The sequence below is a fragment of the Mesoplodon mirus genome, assembly GCF_964341445.2.
Source record: "Mesoplodon mirus genome assembly, chromosome: 16".
Classification (NCBI taxonomy): domain Eukaryota; kingdom Metazoa; phylum Chordata; class Mammalia; order Artiodactyla; family Ziphiidae; genus Mesoplodon; species Mesoplodon mirus.
The window spans coordinates 57,245,427-57,259,702 of record NC_138992.1 but is presented as its reverse complement, the minus strand read 5'-3'; the positions used below and the strand labels follow the sequence as shown (position 1 = coordinate 57,259,702).

Below are 14,276 nucleotides of genomic sequence, written 5' to 3'. Positions count from 1 at the left end.
ATATGAAAAGAGAGTCCACCTTTATTTTTTTACAGATGACCAGGAACTTATTCAAAACCAACATTTAACTGTATTACACAAAACATTATGACACCGGTTTTTATGGGTTATCATTATAATTAACAGCTTTATACAACCGTTGTCTTGTGCTGTTTGTTGTTCAATGTCTAAAATTATTGTTATATATATATATATATATATATATATATATATATATATATATATATATACACATATATTTACTTTTAGCTGTTTAAACCAGGAGAGTAAATCCAGTTCCTATTACTCCATCCTGTCCAGAAGCACAGGTCTTAAGTGAAATTTAATACCAAAGAAACAGTTCCAAATTTTACAATGGATCTATCACTGGTTGTTGGCATATCTTCCTACACCCAAGACACCAAGATAACTTCTACTCACTGTTAAAGCTTTATGATGAGCAACACTTCCACCACTGTGCTTCCTTAGCATGTGAGTATATTTTTAATTTACTGGTTATATATATATTCTCTAATTATCCATTATTTTGTCCTTCTTTTGGATTACATATTGATATCCACATTTTTTTTCTAATAGCTCAAAGAAATTTCTTTCATTAACAACACCAATAGAAATAACAATAAAAATCACCTTGGGAAACCAAATTCAAATCACATTACCAAATTTTTATGTTGCTCCCATAAAACTTCTGCAACATACAACCACTATCTATCATCAGTATCATTAGAACAAAAACAAGGCATTCGAATCTCAAAAGCAAAATATTTTATTTAACTTAATAAATTTCACATTATAAAATTTTTCTCATAGCATCATCGTTAATTCCTCAGTATTCACTAATATTGGGGGATTTTTCTTTCAGTTATTTGAGACTAAGGATGATTTTATTCATCTCTACAGCCTGGTACATATATGTACAATGTTTGTCAAAAGGTGGATATTCAAAAAAATTATTGACTAAATTATGGTAATTCATGTGATCACTTCTGCAGTTCTTAAAACTTTAAATTACTTGTTAATTCTAAGAGAAAGTCAGATAATTTTTAGAAGGATTTCCAAACCATACTAAAGTGTCAGCCTTCACTTCCTTGTCTGAGGGAAACAGGATAGAAATAGATGGTTTTAAAGTTCTCTAAGCTTCTGTGTCCTTTATACATCCACAATTTTAATCCTTATCATTTTCAAGACTTGCTAAATTATTTGAGGTGATCCATTCTCTTATTAAAGTTACGTATTTTAGGGCTTCCCTGGTGGTGCAGTGGTTGAGAGTCTGCCTGCCCATGCAGGGGATATGGGTTCATGCCCCGGTCAGGGAGGATCCCACATGCCGCAGAGCAGCTGGGCCCATGAGCCATGGCCACTGAGCCTGTGCATCCAGAGCCTGTGATCCACAACGGGAGAGGCCACAACAGTGAGAGGCCTGCATACTGCAAAAAAAAAAAAATAATAATAATAAATAAATAAAAATAAAGAAAAGTTACATATTTTATGTCACATACTGAGCATATTAACAAATAACTTACTGATAAATGACAATGCCCATCACATCAGGTTAATCTGATTTCCATAAAATGAGCTCTAACTTCAAGAATATTAATTCATCTAATAAGGGTGATGATTTACATAATGTTGCCTAAAATATTTCTCTTGATTATTTAAGAGAGTTTTCCTAGGGGAAAATAGCTGGGAAGTCAATAGAAAAAAATATATATATATATATATGTGTGTGTGTGTGTGTGTGTGTGTGTGTGTGTGTATATACATATATATATATATAACCATGATTAATTTAATTCCAGTCTAAAGGACTCTATATATAATGTATTTGAGAAAACCAAGTCACTATTATAGATTCAGATAAATGGCTGTATTTATGAGATATTTTTAATGTAACCCAAATTATAAGAAATAGTTTTTTTGGTATAGAAGCAACCACTCTTTTAGCTAAAGGAAAATATAAAATCTGAGTTTATTGAAAATTTGCCTCATTGCCCTCTGTTAGTGTGTGCCTGCCCCATCCATAGGGGCCCAGTTAAGAACTATTCTATCATCCATACATCAGAAGAGAATGTCTGTGTTCTACGTTGATAGTCAGTCTAAACAAATATTTATACAGTTGAGATCAGAGATATAAAATGTCAGTTCCAAATCCACCCATGATGGCACATATACCAGACAGATGACAAAGGTTATAAAGCCCTGTGAAATACTTGAATCATATTTTGCAACCCTTGAAAGAATTCAAGTTGGAGATTAGCAGAAACCAGGCTCAGTCTGTCGATAATCCCCTTTATCTGTCTTCTAGCCAACAAAATGAAAACCTGAAGCCAAGCTGACAAATAGAGTGTGAAGGGCCTTCTACTGCATTTAAGAAAAAACTGAGACATGCTATAGGTAGAAATTATCTTTTCTATTACTATTATTGTTGATGTTGTTGTTATTCATAGAAATAATGAAAAGAAAAACCCTAAATAACATTATTCTGCTGGATTCTTTACCATATGTAACACAATAAACTGACTTGCTTCATATTACACTGGGCATATAACATGTAAACATGTGCAGAGAATAGAAATCACTATCTGTAAATACAAATACAGAAATCTATTATTTTAAGTCCAGACCATTAGATCTATTAAGGTGTAAGTGTGTTTCAGTACAGTCCTGCTAAAAGTAAAGCTTAAAAGTAAATCAAAAAAAAAAAAAGGAAAACTGATGCCAGTTAGATACAAAATATAAGATTATGCTATGTATATGGGACAGGATAGAACTCTGAATGAGGTCACATGTAGGAAAAGCAATATTAGTGACAAATCAAATAATGTCCTTATTGAGCATAGACATTCCAAGAAGGGTGAAGAGTACTGTAAATTAGACGTAAGACTCCTAATATTCAAGTTAGTTGTAAAAGAAACAAGGTAAATGCTTTCAGTCAATAGGATAGGCTGAACTGATATTGAGAATCCTTTCTTCCAATCTGAACACACAATTTGTTATACTTGTGTTTTCTTTTATATGTTGCTTTTACATGAAGCAACACATAAAAAGCAAATGAACGAGCTTACAAAAAAGGGGGGGATCCCCAGTCACAGGATTTAAGGGGGAAAAACAAATTCAACATTAGAGTAGTGAGGAGGAGTTGAAACCAAGAAATTCAAGGGGGCCCTGGAAATAATAAGCCTTGTTTTTGAGGGCTGGCTTTAAATATCTGTTGTCTTATCAGAAAACAGGTAGATGCTGGAAAACAATAGAATAATATCTTCAAAGTACTGAGGACATATAGCTATCCAAATTAAAATTCTATACCTCATTTTTAAAAACTACTCAAGAACAAGAAGTGAAGAAATTTTCATTCATAGACAAAGAGGAATTACCACCCACAAACTGTAGCACAACAACAAAAAATTACTAAAGCAGTAGCAGCAGCTATTGGAATTGTCTGAAGGCATTAAAAAATGTTCTGATGCCTGAAGCCAATACTTGGAGATTTTTTTTTTAACCAAGGTTATCTAGGCGGTGTTTCAATAATTGGGGCTTTAAAAACTTCTCACATAATTCTCATGAGTTTTAGGCAAGATTGGAGACCATTGTACAAAGAATGTTCTTCAGTAAGAAAGAAAATAAGCATAAAAAGAAGTAGGAGGGTGCACTGAACAGTGACCAGCAAAGAAATTTGTAATGTTGGAATGAATTTGAATAACAGTTGAGTGTAAAAAATAATAGCCAATGGGGGTACGTACAAAGTAAAACTAAAACACTAGATAATATACTGAAATACTGGAGATCAGATTTAAAATTTGAGGGGTCCATGAATAGCTTAGGAGGAAGATGAGATAATTAGTTTTAGACTTATTAAAGTTAGAAATATATGTCGAATTTTTCAGAAACCACTAAAAATGAATACTTCATATATGATTCATAAAAAGGTAGATCATAAAAAGAGAATGAAAAATGTGTTTAAACGAGGTTAGTACAGGAAGGGATAAAACATGGAAAAATAAAGGAGAAATATATCAATAAACACAATACATTTGATTACAGAGACAATAAAAATAAATTTAAAAATTCCAGTTTATACTGCTTACAAAAGACATATATAAACTATTTTTAAGGTGCAGTGCCATACTTCACTCAAAATAATTAATTATATATGTGATAAATGATTTTCAAGATTACATACTTGGCATGATGACATGTATACAAAATTTTAAAACTCAAAGCCATCATATATTTTTCATGGATTCATTTGAATATAGTAAAAAATTCAAGCATGGATTCAAAGTATTTATATTAAATTCATGACACCAGTTATCTAAGAAAAGGAAAATGGGACTGAAATTAGAATAGAGAGGAGAAAAAAGAAGTGTGTGTGTATCTGTGTGTTTGTGTGTGTGTGAACACATGTAAAACAGTCAAATATGTGCTTCTTTCACAGCATGATTCACTGTATTCCATCACAATATTAATAAGATTTCATACAATATGGGCATCACTGCAGAAATTAAAATTGTCACATGCTTATGTGTATTGGGCAATGAGCTCACCTTACTATTTCCATCCATTCTTCAATTAAAATCTAGAAATGTGAATGGGCTGTTAGAATTTCGTTAATGAGCCAATTATCGAACATGCTAATTATGCACAGCTTTTCCTTGGCTTAATTATGTTTTAAAATAGCAGGCATTCATTTTATGTCTTTAATTGATGGCTATCACACACAATTAGTTTGAAAATTCTTATCAATATGCTTGAAATATATTTGGTTGAATCATTGGAGTAATCTTTTTTGAACTTACCCAAAAGTATGTGTTTAACCTTCCTAAACACAGTGGCACATTTCCAAATACAAAGTAGTTGCATTAGAATTATTCCTAATATGAAGACATTTAATTTTTGTGGAAACAAATTTTCTCTTGAAAACATAGCTTCCAGACGGAAGAAAAATAAGGATAGAAATGTATTTAAAGACAAATTTGAAGATGAGAGATCAAAATTCAAATTCCATAGTGAAAGAAAAAGGGTTAGTAATTACAGAGAGAAAGGCAAATACAATGCAAAAATTATTGGAACATACTTTGCTCAATTACAAACAAACTTACATGGTAAGTTGTAGCTTCTGTTATTGCACCAATTTTTAGCATATTTTAATATTTTCATTTTGAAATGAAAATTTTAAAAAGTCATCTATTGTGCTTTTAGAAAGTATCTAGAGTGGTTGAAGTGAAATAACTTTCAGAAAATGTGTTAAAATGGGGCTACAAAAGACTTAGGAGGACATAAGCTTGGTTCTTATTATTGATAGTTTGCAAATCAGCCATGGGAATACACATTATTTCCAATTTAAAATGAATGAATATTCTATATACATATATACGCATCTTATCATATTGATTATCAACCAAGTAAAATCTCATGAAATCTAAGTATGGTTGAAAAACTTAAACATATTTTTATGTTTTTCCAAACACTAGAAAATGAAAGGAATTTCTGTTGTTTGTCACTTTCTTTTGGACTCTCTTGGCTTCCTGAAAATGATTATGTCAAGATATTGGAGAAATATTCATAGGAAGCAACAGAGGCCATGAGAACAGAGACCTACACTGCTTCCTCATTAGAAAAAATAAAATAAAAATTCCTGTCTATCCAATTCAAATTACACTCAGGGATGCTTATAATATAGAATTTGAAAATTGAATACATACTAGTTGTCCAGCATGATTACTCATGCATTCCATCCTAAGTGTGTTGTTCTTAGAATTCAGAGGGGTCCTTTAATCACACCCCCCATCTTGACCACTCACATCTCCAGATTTGCCTACTTCATGGCATATTGGTGTTTAACTTATTAAACAAATATTTGTTGAACAATTACTATGCATGCTAAGAAATGGGGATCAAAGATGAATGAATATTCATTTGTCTTTAAGGAGACACAGTCTACTGGAGAGAGGCAGAACTGTGAACAGATGACTGCATAAAGAGGCAAAGTCAAATCTTATTTATTCAGAGGAAGAAGTCCCCGTGATCAAGCAACAAGTAAAATCATTTCATTGTGTAAGACATGTATTTGTGATTGAAAATGCACAAGCATATTTATCTTATTATCCATCATAGATGATCACCTATTATAATCAGAGAGATTTCTTAATGGCACAGCATCTAGAGAAGGAGGTTTTGCATGAATCTGTCATATGCAGAAAGTAAGGAAGTGGCACAGTGGGAACAATTCAGGAAAGTAAATAAACATGATAGTAGATTTAAAATCTACTTTAATTGTTCTTAATATTATTAATCTATTTGGACAAGTAGTAGTTTTCATTGATGTCAGCATTTTTTCATCCACGACTTGAAATCAGACATTAAATATTAATATTATAAAAATATTACAAATTGAATTCATTCACAAATTTATAAAAGTAGATCAGCACCAGAGACCTATTTATTGGAAACAAAGTAGGTAGAACAATTAAACTCATTTATAGTTCCTTCTCAACCAAAGTGGACAGAAGTTTTATATGTAGAGGTCAATCCTGGGCCAGAGGCTATTTAATATTTTCATCAAGACTAGGATGATAGAAAAGCATGTGGATTTAGTAATTTACAGTTCTCTTTAGTTGATAAGACTGATTAATACTTTGTCAAGATCAAAATTCAACATGACCATAATATGACCTTGACAAATTGGAGAAGTGGTTGAAAACAATGCAATTTAATAGTCTAAGGGTCAGATATGGGCTTTAAAGGGATTGGGAAGGAAATGGAAATTATAATAATGTAGGTGATACCATGCTAGTGAGAATGCATTTGTGTGTGTAATATAATATGTAACAAATAATATTGAGTATAACTTGAGTCAAGAATAGAGCAATAGCTTTTATTTTTTTCTCTCTCTCACCATGGCATAGTGCTTACTCACTCACAAATATTTCTAATAGATTTCATCAAAATTTAGTCATTAAATCCTGTATCCCTGCTGATAAATCTAAAAGTAATTCTAAGATATATAAATGAAGAGAAGGGTATAAAGGTACAAATAAGTGGGTGAATATTAATGAAATTACTTTGTATTGTTCTTTACAAATACGATTTATGCATTTATCTTGTCACTAACACATTAATTCATTCATTCATTCATCAATCATTACATATTTATAGAACTTCTACTATGTCCCAGGCACTGCATTAGGTGCTGGTAATACAAGGTGGGGAAAATCAAGCATTGTCCATATTTCTTAGAGCCTGCAGTCTAAAGAATAATTACTAATTGTAGTAAATATAGACAGGGTACTATGCGCCATGGAACAGGGAGCCTTTCTCATCTGGAAGGATGAGGAAAGGCATCCCTTGTGAAATGTCTTCTTAACTGATGTGTGAGGTAGGTAGCCTAAGGGGACAAGGGAGTAAAGGAGTATTTCTTGCAAAGGGGAAAGCAAATATTAAGAATTTGAGCTTCAAAAAAGGAATGCTTCACGTTGATATTACAGTATCAACAAATACAATTAAATTTCTGGTTGTTAATACATTGCATAAAAGTGGAGGAGTGGATTTCTGCCAAAATTAGGGCATATAGTTAGGATTAGAAATGTGCTCTGTGATATCAGTGACTTTAACATTGCAGTGAGACTGGGAGAAAAAAACGTACAAAGAGGTTATCCTATGGATCCAATGGCACTGATGTACATCAAGGCTTTTGCTGAAGTAGAAAACCTGCTGTTGATATTGAGATGCTCTTGAATGAAACAATGACTTCAAATAAGAGTTCCAAACTGAAACTCAGAAAGGCCACCAATCTGACATTACTTAAATTTGAACTGCTTCTCAGATAGGCAATTTATACTTTGGGGTAAATGGAAACTGGGCTTGGTTTCACTAATGATATCAATGACATTTTGCCATTAAATTTGGTTTAATATTTTCATTTTACAAATCCTTAACTTCAAAAACTCTCTAAGGGAAATTAAGGGGAAAAGGATAGGACTAACTTGTTTAGATACATTACCTTGAATTTTAAATTTAAATTGAGCTGCGTTATCTTCACCAATGCTTGACTAGAAGCCTGCACAGTGAGTAGTTGTAATGGAGGAGATCGGCTCATTTTAACGGCCACAACTGATGGATCTCAAAGAAATTCAGGTAAAACAACTCTTTGCATAGTTCATAGTCAATTATTTATACCTACAGAAAAATGCCAAAGCCTAGAAAACTTTAAATGGTGGATAATCAGCAACATTCACATTTTTCCTTGAGGTTTTCCAGGATTGTACCAACACATTTAGGCTTTGAAAGACATGTTTTGGAACTTTACTGAAGGTATTCTAAGAAATACCTTCATGTTAAAACAATCTCCAAATATTTTAGGAATAACTAGAATCTCTCCATAAATAATTCATGCCTTAATTAATTATAATAATTGTTAGAAATTAATACTGAAGTATTTCAGAAAAAGATGACATATTAAGAATGTGACACTGCTTCCATGTCATATTAAGAGGATGAGGATATCTCTCTATTATGAACCTTACTGCATTTTGCTACATTTTTGTCTATCTTCTCTTCCAGATTACAAGCTTCTTAAAAAATAGACTGTGCACAGATTTAACTTTCTGGCCTACATTTGCAGCACTGGAGACTACTATTGAAATATTAATTAAAAGGATATTTTAGAAAACATTATAGACATAACTCTACCATAAAATAGCATATATAAATATAGCATATTTTCTGATATTATTGAATCATCTTAAATACTGGTTAAGGCAAATTTCAATCTGTAAGGCACTTCTACAACATACCCGAAAAATGATCGTCATCTTGTACTTGAATGTCCTCACTGAGAAAGAAATTGCCAACTCAAAATAAGTTTATTTCATTTTTAGGAAGCTCTAATTGTTAGAAAACTCACTCTTAAAATAAGTTAAAATCTCTTTTCCTCTACTTGTATGCATTTTCTTGGTTTTTAAATTAGGGGCAACTTGATCTTTTTTTGACTTTACAGCTCTAACATAGCTAAAGTTGGCTTTCAGGGCCTTTGCCCCCTTACCTACTATTCATAATTATTTTTATTAAAAGAAATATATTGTGGTATAATATAAAAATATACTAATTTGAATGTACACTTTAATGAATTTTGACAAATGTAAATATTTTGTAACTTCTGTTTCCATCAAGGTAGACAATTTTCCTATTACACCCCTTTGCAGTTTTCCCTTTGCTCTTTGCAGTCACTCTCTACTTCGTATTTGATACAGGCAACTGCTGATATGTTTTCTGTCACCATCGATTCATTTTTCCTTTTCTAGAAAGTCATATAAACAGAAACATAAAGTACATACTCTTCTGTGTCTAGCTTTTTTCTCAGCATAATGTTTCTGAGATTCATCCTTGTTGCATTCCTCATAATTCTATCCTTCTACTGCTGTATGATATGACATTGTATGGATATACCACACTGGTTCACCCATATACATCTTGTTGGAGATGTTCTGATGATGGCCATTCTGACCGGTGTGAGGTGATACCTCAATGTAGTTCTGATTTGCATTTCTCTAATGATTAGTGATGTTGAGCATTCTTTCATGTATTTGTTGGCAATCTGTATATCTTCTTTGGAGAAATGTCTATTTAGGTCTTCTGCCCATTTTTGGATTGGTTGTTTGTTTCTGCATAAGCTACTTCTAAATTTGGGAGATTAATCCTTTGTCAGTTGCTTCATTTGCAAATATTTTCTCCCATTCTGGGGGTTGTCTTTTTGTCTTGTTTATGGTTTCCTTTGTTGTGCAAAAGCTTTGAAGTTTCATTAGGTACCATTTGTTTGTTTTTGTTTTTATTTCCATTTCTCTAGGAGGTGGGTCAAAAAGGATCTTTCTGTGATTTATGTCATAGAGTGTTCTGCCTATGTTTTCCTCTAAGAGTTTGATAGTGTCTGGCTTTACACTTAGGTCTTAAATCCATTTTGAATTTATTGTTGTGTATGGTGTTAGGGAGTGCTCTAATTTCATACTTTGACATGTACCTGTCCAATTTTCCCAGCACCACTTACTGAAGAGACTGTCTCTTCTCCACTGTGTATTCTTGCCTCCTTTCTCAAAGATACGTTGACCATATGTGCATGAGTTTATCTCTGGACTTCCTATCTTGTTCCATTGATCTATATCTCTGTTTTTGTGCCAGTACCATACAATAAATGCTGGAGAGGGTGTGGAGAAAAGGGAACCCTCTTGCACTTTTGGTGGGAATGTAAATTGATACAGCCACTATGGAGAACAGTATGGAGGTTCCTTAAAAAAAACTCTGGCTGTTTTTATTCCAGGACTATATTTCTCAAGGACCTGGGCAATAGGGACTCATCAGAAGAGAGAGAGCCCCTGTCTCCTACTTTCGGTGGAAGGGTAGAAGCCTAACTTAGATAGGAGACATGAACAAACCCTAATCACATTGAGCAATCTCTCCTCTAATGTTCTCTGCTACTTTTCCAGTAGCTCATCCCAGTGTTTAAAAATTCTCCCACCTTATGCTTCAGAGGAGTTGAGTTTTCTCTTTCTCTTGTATTGCAGTCATCTTGACATCTATTACAAAAGTTTTAAATAAAGTCTTCCTCATCTACTTAACTCCATCAGTGTGATTTTTCTTTGACAGCATGTGTGCATGAGTGTGCATGTATGTGTTCATACATTTATACATATATGTATATGCACATGCACACATTTATATATATATCTATCATACATACCAGAGTCACTGTAGTACAATTTTGATTTATTTGTATCCTTTGGTTTTCTATAAACTGTTGTACTTATTTTTTTTCAAAGATTATTAAGTGTTGCAGGAGGAATTTTTCAGTAACACAAAATCAGGAAGTAAACTTTTTTTCACTAATGGTTTAAAAACTTAGTTATCAAAGATCTAAGCAAGTATATGACATCTAAGATTGCCAGTCTCTAACCTTGATTACATTTGGCCAGACAGAATGTAGAGTCTTAATTTAGTACCCCAGTCTCTGAAGCAACAGAGAAAAAATGAAAAAGCTACTTATACTTAAAATGTATGCTGATGTATTTCTGTGACCTTCAAATGTTTTTACAGTGAAATATATTTTACATAATGATCTAATACACACACACACATCCATATATAAACTGACATATGTATATACAATTGAAAAAAAAACGTTTCACAATAGGGAGTTTAATTTTACTTTGAGCAATGAATGCTAATATTTTTCAATTTGATGCTTACTGTGACCAAGTTACAATGCTTACCTATATTATATACAATGCACACTGATATTGTTTTCTCAGTGGTCACCACTACCAACTATTAATAAACTGATATCCTAATACATTAAATAGTGGCTTACCTATAATTCTGAAAATCACAGACTTAGTGGAATTTAGAACTCAGTTTTGGTATGGTTATAAAATACTGATAACTATATATATATATATATATATATATATATAGTTTTTTATATTTATATATATATATATATATATATATATATATATATATATATATATATATATATGCATAGAGCAAGCATTAAAAGACTGCTTTCACAAGATAACTGGTTTCATAGTGATTTCCTGGGAATTTTGCCAGTGAGGGTGGTTCTTTAAAAATCCTGCAGATCAGGTGCAGAGTGTACCCTTAAATTAAATGATAAGAGTAGCATGACTTTTAATTTGCTAAAACACTTAAAGTAGATTCTTGCAGGCAAAAGATTCATTTACAAAATGGCAGCTGATGAACTCAGAGGGAAACTATGTTGGCTTAAAAAGAAAAACCACATATGCCTGAGGAATTACTGTTTTCACTAAGTTCTCTCTTCATGTGTTAATTGGAGGGTAGGAAGTGATTCATATATCTTTTATACTTGTTCTTGCCAAATTCCTTTAAGGTGGTTACAGAAATAGGAGAAATGTTTATAGGGGAAGATATGGAAAGTGAAAGCAAAGCAGGCTTTGTATAATATAATGCTAAATGCAAAAAAAAAAGGCTAAAAAATCTTTGTAAACTTAAAGTCATAGGATAATGATAAAGAGTGATATCAATGAGACTGATAAGAGGATCTTGATAATGCTTTTTTTTTTTTTTTCAATAGTGATAACCAAAGTAAAAGGAGAAAAAGGAGAAATCACACTGGGATACAAATGGACAATTTGACATAACTACATTCATATTTCAGGAAATAAAGTTATATTAATATTGATAGCTGATTTATATTTGTATGCATTATAGATAAGGAAAATAATATCAAAAGGCAAAAATATCCATTGTGTGGGCAAGAAAATATTCCATAAAGAATTTTTTCATTGAACCGGTTTGCAAAGCATAAATAGAGACACAGATGTAGAGAACAAACTTATGGACACCAAGGGGGGAAAGCAGGGTGGGGGGGTGGGGGGGTGGGATGAACTGGGAGATTGGGATTGATGTACATACACTAATATGTATAAAATAGGTAACTAATAAGAACCTGCTGTATAAAAAATAAATAAGTAAAAGAAAATTCAAAAAATTCAAAAAAAAGAATTATAAGCAAAAGGTCTCTATTATAGAAATATTTGAAAATTCGAAAGACTTGCTAACACCAATAATTAATTTATTGCCTTTCCTGTGACTCTATGTTATTTACCATATTTTTAAGGGAAAAAATAGTTCCACCACTTCCATTATAGACACATCATGATTAAAAAAAAAAGAATGTTATCATTATTATTGTGGAAGATCATTTTTAGAGAAGGTCGCTCTCTTTTCTTAGCAGCATATTAATGAACTCTTTAGGAAATTGTTAGTAGAGAAGGACTGTGCAATTATTTTGTTAAACCACCCCCCCTCCACTTTAATCCAGATTTTTTTTTCCTCTCTCTCTTTAAGGAATTGAGGTGCAAGGAGAGGTATATTCTCTCCAGTGACTCTCTGGTTATGAATAATGTCTGCAAATAAAATTAAATTGAGCAAAAAAGGAGATTCTGCTTAGTTCCTCAAGTAGATTGAGTTTCTGCTTACAGCACAGAGGAATGTAGCAGAAAAAGCAGGAGTTGCAGTAACAGAAAGACCTGACCTCAAATTATACTGTTGCCTGTTACTAGCTGCTTGATTGTAATCAGAGTAACTTGTTCCCGAGCCTGTTTAATCAAATGCAAGACAAAGATGAATAATACCTTCCTTAGTGGCTTCAGGTGAGGATTAAGGGAGATTACATGCAAATACTTAGGATAGATATTATTCTCAATAAGTGTAATTCCTTTCTCTGTAAAAGAACTAATTCATTATTACTTAATTGTCTTACTTTTCACACATCTACAATGTGAAGGTCACCAGGACAGTGAGCATGCTCAGACTTTTCTTCATAACTGTTATTATTACTTAAATTTAACACAGGGATTAAGAGGGGTTGCAAAACAAACAGTGGAAAAGGTCTAAAGCAATGTCATTGCTGAACAAATTACAAGTTATGTTCACTGTGTGGGAAGAGACAGAGAGAGAAGATAAATCAAATTATAGGTTTGAAAGAGAGAGACCAGGAACCGTATCTGTCCACCAGCTACCACTGTCTGAGGTCAACTGTCTGCATCTTCACCCCGACTCCTTGTACAAACTTGCCCCTTAGCCAAAGCTCATCAGATCGGGGTGTGTACTGGGTACTCGATTTGTATGCAACCAATTTCTATACTGATAAGCCTGGCCAAAGAAGAAGATCTGGGCAATCTTACTTTCTGGGTTTCTAGAATTGGACCCCTGAAACCTGAGAGATTATTTGTTAACTACAGATAACATAGGATCCCCCTACCACTAGTTGAGTAGCAGTCCCAGACTAAAGAAGAATGTTAAGGTTGGAAGGCTAGTGACAGAGGGAAGGCAGTGGCAGAATCAATCTACTCTTTTTAATTGATTGGTTTAAGCTGAAACTTGAATGTGAATTTGTCACAAAAAAAAGAAAAAGAAAAAGAAAAGAAAGTAAAGAAAAAGAAGAATAAAAAAAAATTGGTCCTCAGTAAATAAATAAATTAATAGTTCATGTGGGTAGAACACTATTTTTCTCAATGTGTGATTCATAAAGGAAAATATTCTGAATTATGCACACAGTAAAATGTGGTGAGGGTTTTAGAAAAGCCCATACTTTGTGTGGAAATTAAATATAGGCACTGGGAAAGCCCTGACTGTGTACAAAAAGACTGCCTGTGTAAGGAACATATGGAACTTATTCCATCTTCTGTAAATTACACACGACTTTCTTTCTGCTACATCCCTCATGCGGGCAGTCAGTGCAAGAT

General features: G+C 32.7%; 1 long non-coding RNA gene across 1 annotated transcript; it reads left to right on the top strand.

The window, feature by feature from the left end:
* Positions 1-244: 244 nt before the first annotated feature.
* On the top strand, positions 245-6,840 carry LOC309792099. The gene is made up of 3 exons (XR_014291604.1): positions 245-471; positions 2,306-2,394; positions 5,928-6,840. It is a non-coding gene; the product is annotated as an uncharacterized lncRNA (long non-coding RNA).
* The last annotated feature ends 7,436 nt before the right edge of the window (positions 6,841-14,276 follow it).